Source organism: Microcaecilia unicolor, chromosome 10 (genome assembly GCF_901765095.1).
Source record: "Microcaecilia unicolor chromosome 10, aMicUni1.1, whole genome shotgun sequence".
NCBI classification, from domain to species: domain Eukaryota; kingdom Metazoa; phylum Chordata; class Amphibia; order Gymnophiona; family Siphonopidae; genus Microcaecilia; species Microcaecilia unicolor.
Genome location: NC_044040.1, coordinates 170,738,549 through 170,750,650, shown reverse-complemented (window position 1 = coordinate 170,750,650; position 12,102 = coordinate 170,738,549).

The following is a 12,102-nucleotide window of genomic DNA, read 5'->3' as shown; positions in this document are numbered from 1 at the left end:
CCATATTTCTCCTCCCTTCCATATCTAAGCTACTTGACCATGCAATTCACCATCACTGTCTTGCTTTCTTTCATCTCAAGCTATCAACTACAATCTGGCTTTTGCCCTCTATATTCTACAGAAAACAGCCCTTGCCAAAGTCTCCAGTGACCTAGATTTTCTTGGCCAGATCCTTTACTCAGTCATCATTCTTCTTTATCTACCTGTTGCTTTTGACACTGTTGATCACCACCACTTACTCCTTGATACACTGTCCTCACTTGGATTCCAGGGCTCTGTTCTGTCTTGTACTTTTAATGTTTGATGTAGTGGCTCCTCCTCCACTACTATCCCACTATCAGTTAGTGTACTTCAGGGGTGCTTCGCTTCTCTTTCTATACTTATTTCCTTGGTGCTTTGATCTCCTCCCATGGTTTTCAGTACCATATTTACGCTGATGACTTGCAGATCTACTTCTCCACAACAGAACTTTTACCAGGAATTCAGGCCCAAGACTTAGCCTACTTGGCTGACATTGCTGCCTGGATGTCCCACTACTATCTGAAACTGAACATGGCTGAGCTTCTTATCTTTCCCCTTCAACCCACCTTTCCTGTTCCCTCATTCTCTGTTTCTGTGGATAATACTCTCATTCTCAGTTCTAATTCTTGGGGTCATCTTTGACTTCTCTTTGTCTTTCTCTGTTCACATCCAACAGACTGTTAAAAACTGTAGTTTCTTTCTCTATAATATCCCCAAAATTGATATCCTCTTTTCTGGGCACACTATGGAAATCTTTATCTCATCACCTCCCACTTAGATTACTGCAGCTTGATCCTCACAGGTCTCTCACTAAACCATCTCTTTCCCATTCAATCTGTTCAACATTTTATTGCATGACATATCTTCCACTAGTGTCACTATACTCACATAACCCCTCTCCTTAAATCACTTTATTGTTTTCCTAGGCTTCCTAGCCATTTTCTTATATAGTTCAAACACCTACAGCTCCTTATACAGTTCAAACTTCTATAGCTCCTCAGTATTTCTCATCTCATCTCTCCCTACACCCCTCCCTGGGAACTCTATTTTTCAGGTAACTCTCTCTTATCTGTAGGCTTCTCCTCCATCTCCAACTTCAGACTCTATTCCTTCCATCTTACTGCTTCATACACCTGGAACAGACTTCCTAAGTTAGTATGCTATGCTCTGTCTCCGACCAGGCTAAAAGCCCACCTTATTGAGGATGCTTTTAACTCAACTCCTTAGTCACCTGTTTTAATTATTCATTTAATAAATGTAACTCCCTAAATCATTATTTGTCCTACTGATCAGAAATGATAAGTAGTAGTAGTAGTAGTATTTAAAATGTTTCATGAAGCATTTTTTTATTGTAGTGTACTTGACAGAGTCATTGCAGACTGAAATGATGTATCACATGGTGACAGGAAATAGGACTATCAGGACATTCTGTACTGTACACTTCCATATAAACAGGTGGTACTGTACATTAATGTAGACTTAATTCATGGGATTATAGCAGGTTGGTTATAGTGGCACAGCAAAATATTATGCTTCCTAATTATTATAAATATACAGTGCAAATTATCAATAATATATAAATAACAATGAGTCATTCCCATAACTCAGGCTACAGTATTGTACACTGCAGTGAAGGAGATTCATATACAAATCTCCTGTCTGATGGGATGGGCAGGAAATAGGCTAAGGATGGTAGCTAGGTGGTGCTGGTAGCGCGTTGATACTTTCTGGCATATGTCCTTTCAGTGTGTGGATTTTTAAATTCCTTAAGTTGTGATGTCCACTCAATGGTGATCAATCCAAAGTCTTACATTTCTTATAAGAATCCTCTTGAGAAAGTTCAGAGAGACATACAATTTCTTTCAGATTGTGGTCTCTTGTTAAAACAGGGATAGATGCCCCAACATATTCCAATGTTTCTGAAGTATGTTTCTCACAGACACGAGAGGGGAAATCCTTTTGCTTATACATGTCTTCCCAAGTGCTCATTTTACACAGGGCATTAAGGAGCTTTAAGGCAATAAAGCATGTTATTTGCTCCATAATGTGTGTTAAATAACATCAGTGTGTTTTATATTATTGTAATGCACTTAACTTAGGTTACTGTGGGCTACCTAATAATGAGATGCTCATATATGGAAACGTGAACCTAGTAGTAGTACCATGAGACTACCGCTAAGGATGGGGGCAGCCATTTTGAATCCAGTGCTGGCATGGAAAGGATCAACTGAGTATTGCTCCTGCTTGCCCTACCCAGACCACCAGGGATGTCTTATGTCTCAGTGTGTTTTATATTATTGTAATGCACTTAACTTAGGTTTCTGTGGGCTACCTAATAATGAGATGCTCATATATGGAAACGTGACCCTAGTGGTAGTACCATGAGACTACTGCTAGTGATGAGGGCAGCCATTTTGAATCCAGTGCTGGCATGGAAAGGATCAACTGGGTATTGCTCCTGCTTGCCCTACCCAGACCACCAGGGATGTCTTATGGTAGGCCTGAAGGGATCTAGATGGGGGGGGGGGGGTGAGAAGCAGTTCAGGGGGGTGGGTCTTTGCTAGGGTGGCTGGCAAGACTTAGCTACCAGCAAAAATGTGTCTCACTGGGCTGGGAGGGTGTGGGGGTATATTTGGATGGGGGGTTCCAGGGTATCTCTGAAGGGGGGAAGAAGAGGGATAGCTATTTCTTTTTTCTCATATTGACCCCTTGAAGTGATGCTTCTGGGAGACAGAATAATGCAGTTTGTGAGAGTTATCGCAAATGGCATTATTTACTACTGCAGGAGTCATCGCTCTTTGGTACTGAGATACTGCAGTTTAGTGATTCTTGTGGTACACCAAAGTGTACTGAAAGGCCAACTATTACCACATCTTAGTAACTACTACTCTTAACCTCTTATTTTTTGCTTTCTAAGAGGGAAAAACCATAGAGACTGCCATAGTGTATAGTAGGTATACAAGTAGATTAGAGGAAAAAAGTGACCAGAAAATGATCCGTCCAATTTGGCAGACAGGAGGAAAAGGACAAAACTGAGTTGGGGCCGTTCACCGAAAGTGACATGTTGAGTTACTTGTGACATTCACACTCCCCCCTCTTTGACCAGAAGTAACATCTTGACTTCCTCCCACCAACACGTCATCACATCTAGAAAAATAAGACAGAACTCTAATAAGCTCCTCTTCCCTTTTAACAGGCGGTAACCATGCAGCATTCCCTCTTTCTTAACAGGAGGTGCTAGGGAACCTATACTCTTCTATAAGAAAAGAATCCATAGAAAGGTTTTCTGTCTCGTTCAAAGTCAATCTGCACAGCTCCCCTTTAACTCAGTGTGCATAATCATAAGACATCTGCTATCCTCCAATATCCCTTCTCTGAAGCCTTCCCTGGTATCAGGTCACAGCTCTGTTAGCCTCCTTGCGCTACTCAGCACTGCATCTGGAGAATACCACTTGACAAACAGGCTTCACAGGATATTCAAATTAACCATTCTAAATGCAAATCCATTCCAATTAGCTTCTGCTAATGCACTTTGTATGGGTTACTCTTCTTTCAATAAACAATTCATTACACTCTTTTCAACTGAGCCCTTCACTGAGAGATGAGGGTCTCAGATAAAAAGAGCCACCACTTCTCAGATAGGACTTTACTTCACTTCAACTTTACAGTCCTGTCCTTCACCCTGGCTGTTAACATCAGAGTCTTATTTCAAGGCTCACAGTGTTCATAAGTACATAAGTAATGCCACACTGGGAAAAGACCAAGGGTCCATCGAGCCCAGCATCCTGTCCACGACAGCGGCTAATCCAGGCCAAGGGCACCTGGCGAGCTTCCCAAACGTACAAACATTCTATACATGTTATTCCTGGAATTGTGGATTTTTCCCAAGTCCATTTAGTAATGGTTTATGGACTTGTTCTTTAGGAAACCGTCTAACCCCTTTTTAAACTCCTTCCATACTGTGGTCTTATTCCACAAGCACTTATCCATGTCTTTATTTAGGTATCCTTTTCTTTAGTGTCCAGTGATCAGTTGCTTGGCATTCTTCATTCTTCTTGGAGAGCTCCTTGCCCCTTCTCCTTCTGCTCTCTTCTTGGGAAAAGGCATTTTTAAAGGGCTGGTTCCTACCAACCTCACCCTTCCAGGGCTCCTCCTATACTCTAGAAAGGTACAGAACCTTATCCAATCGGCTTGCCTTCTGAAGGAAACTATTTCCACCTTCTGACATGGGCCCTTCCCTTTCAACTTAGCACAAGGGTAACCTCCACCCCTCTCCCTACCAGCTATCTGTGTCAGGGTTATCATAGAAGCAGGGTTCCCCTTAGTGTCCTCTACAAGATAACACAAGGGTCTCATACTCTTGAGCACCCTCTAGTGGCTCCATTCTGTCATTACAGCAGTCTTCCACCATAAGAGCTCCCTCTGGTGGCTAGGTCCTGTCGAGAAATGCCCTATACTTATCACAACGTGTACCTCACTAAGGGCTAGATTCTACATATGTAGGGTTACCATTTTTTGTCCTCATAAAAAGAGGACACTTGCCCCGCCCCTTTCACATCCCCTGTCCCGCCACTTTCACACACTCGCCCCTCCCCTGGTTACCCCTCCTCCCCCATCACCTTCCCTCCCCCCGTCATCTCCACTCCCCCCGTCACCTTCCCTCCCCTTGCTCTACTATCCCTGGTGGTCTAGAGGTACCTCTTCAGGGCAGGAAAGAGCCCCCTCTTTCCTGCCCGGAGCGCTGCTGCCAGCTGCCCTGCATCCTGTGAGTTCGGCTCTCGGCGTTTCAAAATGGCTGCTGAGAGTTGAAGTCTCGCGAGGCTGCTTCAACTCTCGGCGGCCATTTTGAAATGCCGAGAGCCGGACTCACAATATGCAGGGCAGCTAGCAGCAGTGCTCCAGGCAGGAAAGAGGGGGCTCTTTCCTGCCCCAAAGACGAAGAGGTACCTCTAGACCACCAGGGATAGTAGAGTAGAGTAGGGGAGAGGAGTCCCGCGCCCGCCAGCCAACCCATTTGTCCAGAAATCCGGACAAACGGGCAGGCTGGCCAAATCCGTCCGGACACCCGGACATGTCCTCAAAAAGAGGACATGTCCGGGTAAATCTGGACGTATGGTAACCCTGTACATATGGCACCAAAAAAATTGGTGCCAAAAAATAGTTTCTAAAAGTTAAAGTTAGGCATGGTTTATAAAATAGTACTTATGCCTGGGAATCGCACCTAACTTAAGGCACAGCCATTTGCACCAACTGAAATGTGGTGCAAATAGACAAGCCTACATTAGATGTGTATCCCCGTTATTCCATAACAATGTGTGTTAATTTTAGGAATGTTCCCTTCTGCCCATGCCCCTCCCATTTCCACATCCCCTTTTTCAAATTGACCGTAAATTTTAGGTGCGAATCCCACACCTAAATTTACGTGTTTAAAGTTCAATTAAATGTAATTAGTGCCAATAATTGCTTGTTAAAAAGGCAATTATTGACACTAATTAGCTTGTTATTTAATTAAATTGCATGTGCAAATTGGGGGCATGCCCAAATTTGCATGCATAATTTTTGGCGACTTCTATAGAATTAGGGAGTTATTGCTAAATGTTATAACATACGACTACAAAGGGGAGTGCACATGAGTGGATCAGGGGCATGTCTTGTAGTTGCACGGGCAAGTTATAGAATACTACACTTTACACACAAAACTACCTAGCCTTTGATAAGTTAGGCATGCACATGCATGCCAACCTATGCTCTATTCTATAACGGTAATTTTGCATGCAATAGCCATTATAGAATTGGTGCCTAGTGCTCATATTTTTAATGCCTAATTTTTGGTACAGTTTCTTGAACCTACCCCTTTGCACTTCCTCAATAGGAGGTGCTAAGTGCATTTGCATTAATTGCAATTAGGTTTATACACACACCAGTGCTGTCCCCCATCTGGCATCTCCTACTCCTCCCCCCCCAGGCAATCTGTCAACTTCACTCCCCTAATCCCCCTGGTACCTTTTTGAATCCTTCAGTGCTGGGCCAGCAGCCAGCCGTGACTCATACTGGCTGCTTGTGCTGACCCTGAGCCTTCCTCCTGATGTAACTTCCTGGTCCTGCAAACAGGAAATTGCATCAGAGGGAAGGCTCAGAGCTGGTGTGAGCAGCCAGTATGAGTTGCTGCTTGCTGCTGGCCTAGCACTAAAAGATTTAAAAGGTACTGGGGGGGGGGGGGGGGGGTGGTTGGGGAAGAAGTTAAGAGATGCTGTGGGGCTTGGGAATTTCTGTCAGCCAGCTATGCCGCTGCTGGATGTGCCTGAGTTCAAAGTGGGTGGGCACACTGCTGCTAACAATTACCTCATAGCCTTTGCACCTAGTGCATTTCAATTTTTTCTGTTAAGGCACCTTTGCTCCCTCGCTTGCAGGTGTGTGAAACCAAAGTACCGCTGGGCCTGCGACCTACAGGAACAGTTTTAGAATAGCCCTCAAAATGTATTAGGAGATGAGAGAAAGCACATTTTAAAAAGAAGGCCCAAATAGGAAGCAATGACCAAAAACAAGCCAGCAGGTATTTTCAGGACTAGAACTACTGCTGCCATTTTGTATTTCTGATTTAGCTTGATTACCCCTCAGCTCTACTGGATGGTATTACAAAACATATATTACTGTTTGAAGCTGGTTACTAAACAGTTCTTACTTTCATAGAGACATCTGGATAAATGAAGCCTGCATAGAAGATGCTAAAAATAACATTTTGGACAGATGGCTGATCTTTTAACTTCTCCTTTGATAGCTATCATTTCTCACATGAGTAGACAATCTATCTATAAAATTCTGTGAATGCTGACTTTAGACAAATTGTTAACAATATCGAGTACCCAGTGTAACATTTCATCCACATTAGTATGTTCACTGCTCTTTATCTGGACATTTCTTGATGTATGATGTTATTTATGTAAGGTAACAGTGCTTTGTATCTCTCTAGTAATGCCATGAGATGCTTGTTACCATTCATTCTTATTATCTTTTGATATAAAGTTCCCCTTTACTAGGGGAATGGGTGTATTGAGTAGAAGGTTATTTAGATCATACACATAAAGGAAAAGTCCATAGACCATCATAAACTTTTTGGGGCATCTTGCCAGGTATTTGTGACCTGGATTGGCCACTGTTAGAAACAGGATGCTGGGTTTGATGGACCTTTGGTCTGTCCCAGGGTTGTAGCCAGACACCCAATTTTGGGTGGGCCTGGGCCCAAGATGGGTGTGCAGAACTCTGCCCTATCCCACAAGTGCTTTGGTCTCTCCCTCTCTCGCCTTTATACCATATGGTCTCTCAGACATCCCCCTAACCTTTTAAATAGCAGGCTTTCACCAGCAGCGAGCAACAATTAATACACACTGCTCATGTTGGCCCCACAGCCTTCCCTCTGATGCAACTTCCTGTTTCTGCATAGGTGGGAATTGTCGCGTGCTCGCGGACCTTGGCATACTGTCAGGCTTCTTCCCCGGGAGCACTGGGTTCGTGAGCCCATGGGCCACTACCGTGGAGCGGCAGTGGCAGGCAAGATCACCTCCAAGGTAGAGATGAGACAAAACTGGACCGGAACCCCGGACTGGAGTTCTACACCGGAATACACGGAACTGGAACGCACCGGACGGGTGCGCACTGGAGTGGAGCCCGCGGGACTGGAACACACTGGAGGGCCCCACAGGACTGGAACATACAGGAGTGAAACCCGCTGGACTGGAACACACTGGACCTAGGCTTCACCTACGCTTGACCACCTTTCCCCGAGAGTTGAGCCCTCAGGTTCTGGCAGCCGGTAGGACTTACAGGAAAACCCGGAACTGGAACTTGCAAGCAGGAACAGCAGGAATGAAGATCCAGGAGTGCCCCCTGGCACCTAGGCGCAGGCAGGGCCGACAGGCAGGGACTGTCCGGGTTCTGGCAGTCGGCAGGTTTAAACACAATGACTAGTAAACTGTACCTAGGCTAATAGAAACGCTATACCCAGGCAAACCAGTCATACACAAGAAACATACACAGAGCACACTCAGGAGTCTTGAAAGCTATACACCAGCTAACAACCAAGCTGTGCCCAAGCTAACAAGTCATGCACTGGAAACAAACACAGAGCACTAGCAAAGCTATACACAGGCTAACAAGCCACACGGTGCCTAAGCTGGCTAGTCTAAACAAACACAGAGCACTAGCAAAGCTGTAAACAGGCTAACAAGCCACACGGTGCCTAAGCTGGCTAGTCTAAACAAACACAGAGCACTAGCAAAGCTGTAAACAGGCTAACAAGCCACACGGTGCCTAAGCTGGCTAGTCTAAACAAACACAGAGCACTAGCAAAGCTATACACAGGCTAACAAGCCACACGGTGCCTAAGCTGGCTAGTCTAAACAAACACAGAGCACTAGCAAAGCTATACACAGGCTAACAAGCCACACGGTGCCTAAGCTGGCTAGTCTAAACAAACACAGAGCACTAGCAAAGCTATACACAGGCTAACAAGCCACAAGGTGCCTAAGCTGGCTAGTCTAAGCAAACACAGAGCACTAGCAAAGCTATACACAGGTTAACAAGCCTCACGGTGCCTAAGCTATCTAGTCAAACATAGAAACTCACAAAGAGCAAACACTGAAACAGTGTACAGAACACTCTATACACCAGGGCCCTAGATGAACAATGCAAAGGCCAGGGCTGTAGTCTCTAAGTGATTAATAAAGCCCTTCCACACCAGGGGCACAAGCTGCAGCAATCACCTTGCAGTCAAACAGAGGCTTGACACACAGAGAAGTCAGCCCAGCGGGAGCCATCTTGGATACTGGCATAGAGGAGTCGGCGGCAGCCATCTTGGAAAAGGCATAGCCCACACAGGTGAGGTTCAGTAGGGCAATCAGCACACAGAGCCAGAGAGAAACTAAGACAGAGACAGACACAGAGACAAGCAAAAGCCAGCACAGCCACTGACTCCCAGAAACAGGGTAAGTCTGAGGGTGGTCACGGCCACAGACGTAACAGTACCCCCTCCTCAAGACCCCCCTCTGGGTCTCCCTGAGGAGTTCAGGTGTCCAGGGGTAACTATGGTGAAACCTTCTGATGGGTCTCAAAAGCCAGACATAGATCACTGGACTGGAAGTCACAAGGAAGTTCAAAACTGGCAGACAAAAGTAGCACCTGTGACCAGGAGGCTCCTTCGAATCACCACGGGGCAACCTCAGGAACATGGATGCATCAAGAGGAACAAAATTCAAAAGTAACCCTTCCCAGAGGGAACCCACAATGTCCTGGACCTCTTGGCAATTCCGTGTAATGGCAAGAGCAAGGCTGAAGCCACTACCCCAGCTGACATTAGAAGCTGGGCTGGGGCCCAAAGTGGCATCCCAGTCTTGACAGGAACTAGAAGTCTGAACAGAAGCAGATCTGGAACTGGAACCTGGGTTGGCATCCAAAACGGAGCCGGGATTTGGACCCGGACTGGAATCAACCCCTTGACTGGAACCGCAACTCGATCCAGACTCAGCATCTTGACTGGAACCCCAACTCGATCCAGACTCAGCATCTTGACTGGAACTGCAACTCAATCCAGACTCAGCATCTTGACTGGAACCGCAACTCAATCCAGACTCAGCATCTTGACTGGAACTGCAACCCGATCCAGACTCAGCATCTTGACTGGAACTGCAACCCGATCCAGACTCAGCATCTTGGCTGGAACTCCAACTCGATCCAGCCTCAGCATCTTGCCTGGAACCGCAACTCGGTCCAGACTCAGCCTCTTGACTGGAACCGCAACTCGATCCAGACTCAGCCTCTTGACTGGAACTCCAACTCGATCCAGACTCAGCATCTTGACTGGAACTGCAACCCGATCCAGACTCAGCATCTTGACTGGAACTGCAACTCGATCCAGACTCAGCATCTTGACTGGAACTGCAACTCGATCCAGACTCAGCATCTTGACTGGAACTCCAACTCGATCCAGACTCAGCTTCTTGACTGGAACTCCAACTCGATCCAGACTCAGCATCTTGCCTGGAACTGCAACTCGATCCAGGCTCAGCATCTTGACTGGAACACCAACTCGATCCAGACTCAGCATCTTGCCTGGAACCGCAACTCGGTCCAGACTCAGCCTCTTGACTGGAACCGCAACTCGATCCAGACTCAGCCTCTTGACTGGAACTCCAACTCGATCCAGACTCAGCATCTTGACTGGAACTGCAACCCGATCCAGACTCAGCATCTTGACTGGAACTGCAACCCGATCCAGACTCAGCATCTTGGCTGGAACTCCAACTCGATCCAGCCTCAGCATCTTGCCTGGAACTGCAACTCGATCCAGGCTCAGCATCTTGACTGGAACACCAACTCGATCCAGACTCAGCCTCTTGACTGGAACTCCAACTCGATCCAGACTCAGCATCTTGACTGGAACTGCAACTGGATCCAGACTCAGCATCTTGACTGGAACTCCAACTCGATCCAGACTCAGCATCTTGACTGGAACTGCAACCCGATCCAGACTCAGCATCTTGACTGGAACTACAACTCGATCCAGACTCAGCATCTTGACTGGAACTCCAACTCGATCCAGACTCAGCATCTTGGCTGGGACTGGCACTTGGTCCGGGACTACTAAGCCACCTTCTTTCAGCTTGGGCTTCAAGAGTATCCCGTAGGGTTGGCTCCGAGAGGAGTTGGAAGCGGTAAAAGAACAGCTTGGTAGAGGGATCAATAGCAGAAACTGGGTTTTCTTCAAACCCAAGCCAGGAGACACGCCTTCTTTCCGCTGTAGCTTCAGGAGTATTCTTCAGGACTGGATCAGACAAAAGTGCAACCCGGTACTCCTGCAGCGTCATAAACGGATCCAGCTCAAAAATGGGGTTGGAACTGGGATCCACACTGGTACTAGGAGACTCCGTAGACAGCGCCACTTGAACTGGATGCAGAGACTTGGCTTGACGCGCCCTCTGGACTGGACTCGGAGGCTCGGTCAGGAGCATCCCTCGGACTGGATTCAGAGGCTTGAGTGGAAGCGCCACCTGAACTGGGATCGGAGGCTTGGTCAGCAGCGTCCCTCGGACTGGACTCTGAAGCTTGGCTGAACGCGCTGCTCGGACTGGATTCAGAGGCTTGCCTGGACGCTCTGCTTGACTGGGACTGGACCCCTGCTGGGCCCAGCGCGTGGAATTCCCAAGACGTCTTCTCTCAGCGACAGCTTCCGGAGTATCCCACAAAGCTGGATTCAGGACAAGGCTGCGGCGATATTCTGAGAGCGTGATGAAAGGGTCCATATCTGAAACTGGGTTTTCAGTGATTCCAAGCCACCGGACACGTTTTCTCTCAGCTGCCGCTTCAAGGGTCTTCTTCAAAACAGGATGAGACAACAGTTTCCCACGATACTGACGAAGAGTCATAGAAGGATCAAGCACAATGACGGAGCTGGACCCCAGCTGGGTCGGCTGGGTGGGGGTTCTTGCCGGGCTCATGGCCTTTGCATTCTGTCGCGTGCTCGCGGACCTTGGCATACTGTCAGGCTTCTTCCCCGGGAGCACTGGGTTCGTGAGCCCATGGGCCACTACCGTGGAGCGGCAGTGGCAGGCAAGATCACCTCCAAGGTAGAGATGAGACAAAACTGGACCGGAACCCCGGACTGGAGTTCTACACCGGAATACACGGAACTGGAACGCACCGGACGGGTGCGCACTGGAGTGGAGCCCGCTGGACTGGAACACACTGGAGGGCCCCACAGGACTGGAACATACAGGAGTGAAACCCGCTGGACTGGAACACACTGGACCTAGGCTTCACCTACGCTTGACCACCTTTCCCCGAGAGTTGAGCCCTCAGGTTCTGGCAGCCGGTAGGACTTACAGGAAAACCCGGAACTGGAACTTGCAAGCAGGAACAGCAGGAATGAAGATCCAGGAGTGCCCCCTGGCACCTAGGCGCAGGCAGGGCCGACAGGCAGGGACTGTCCGGGTTCTGGCAGTCGGCAGGTTTAAACACAATGACTAGTAAACTGTACCTAGGCTAATAGAAACGCTATACCCAGGCAAACCAGTCATACACAAGAAACAT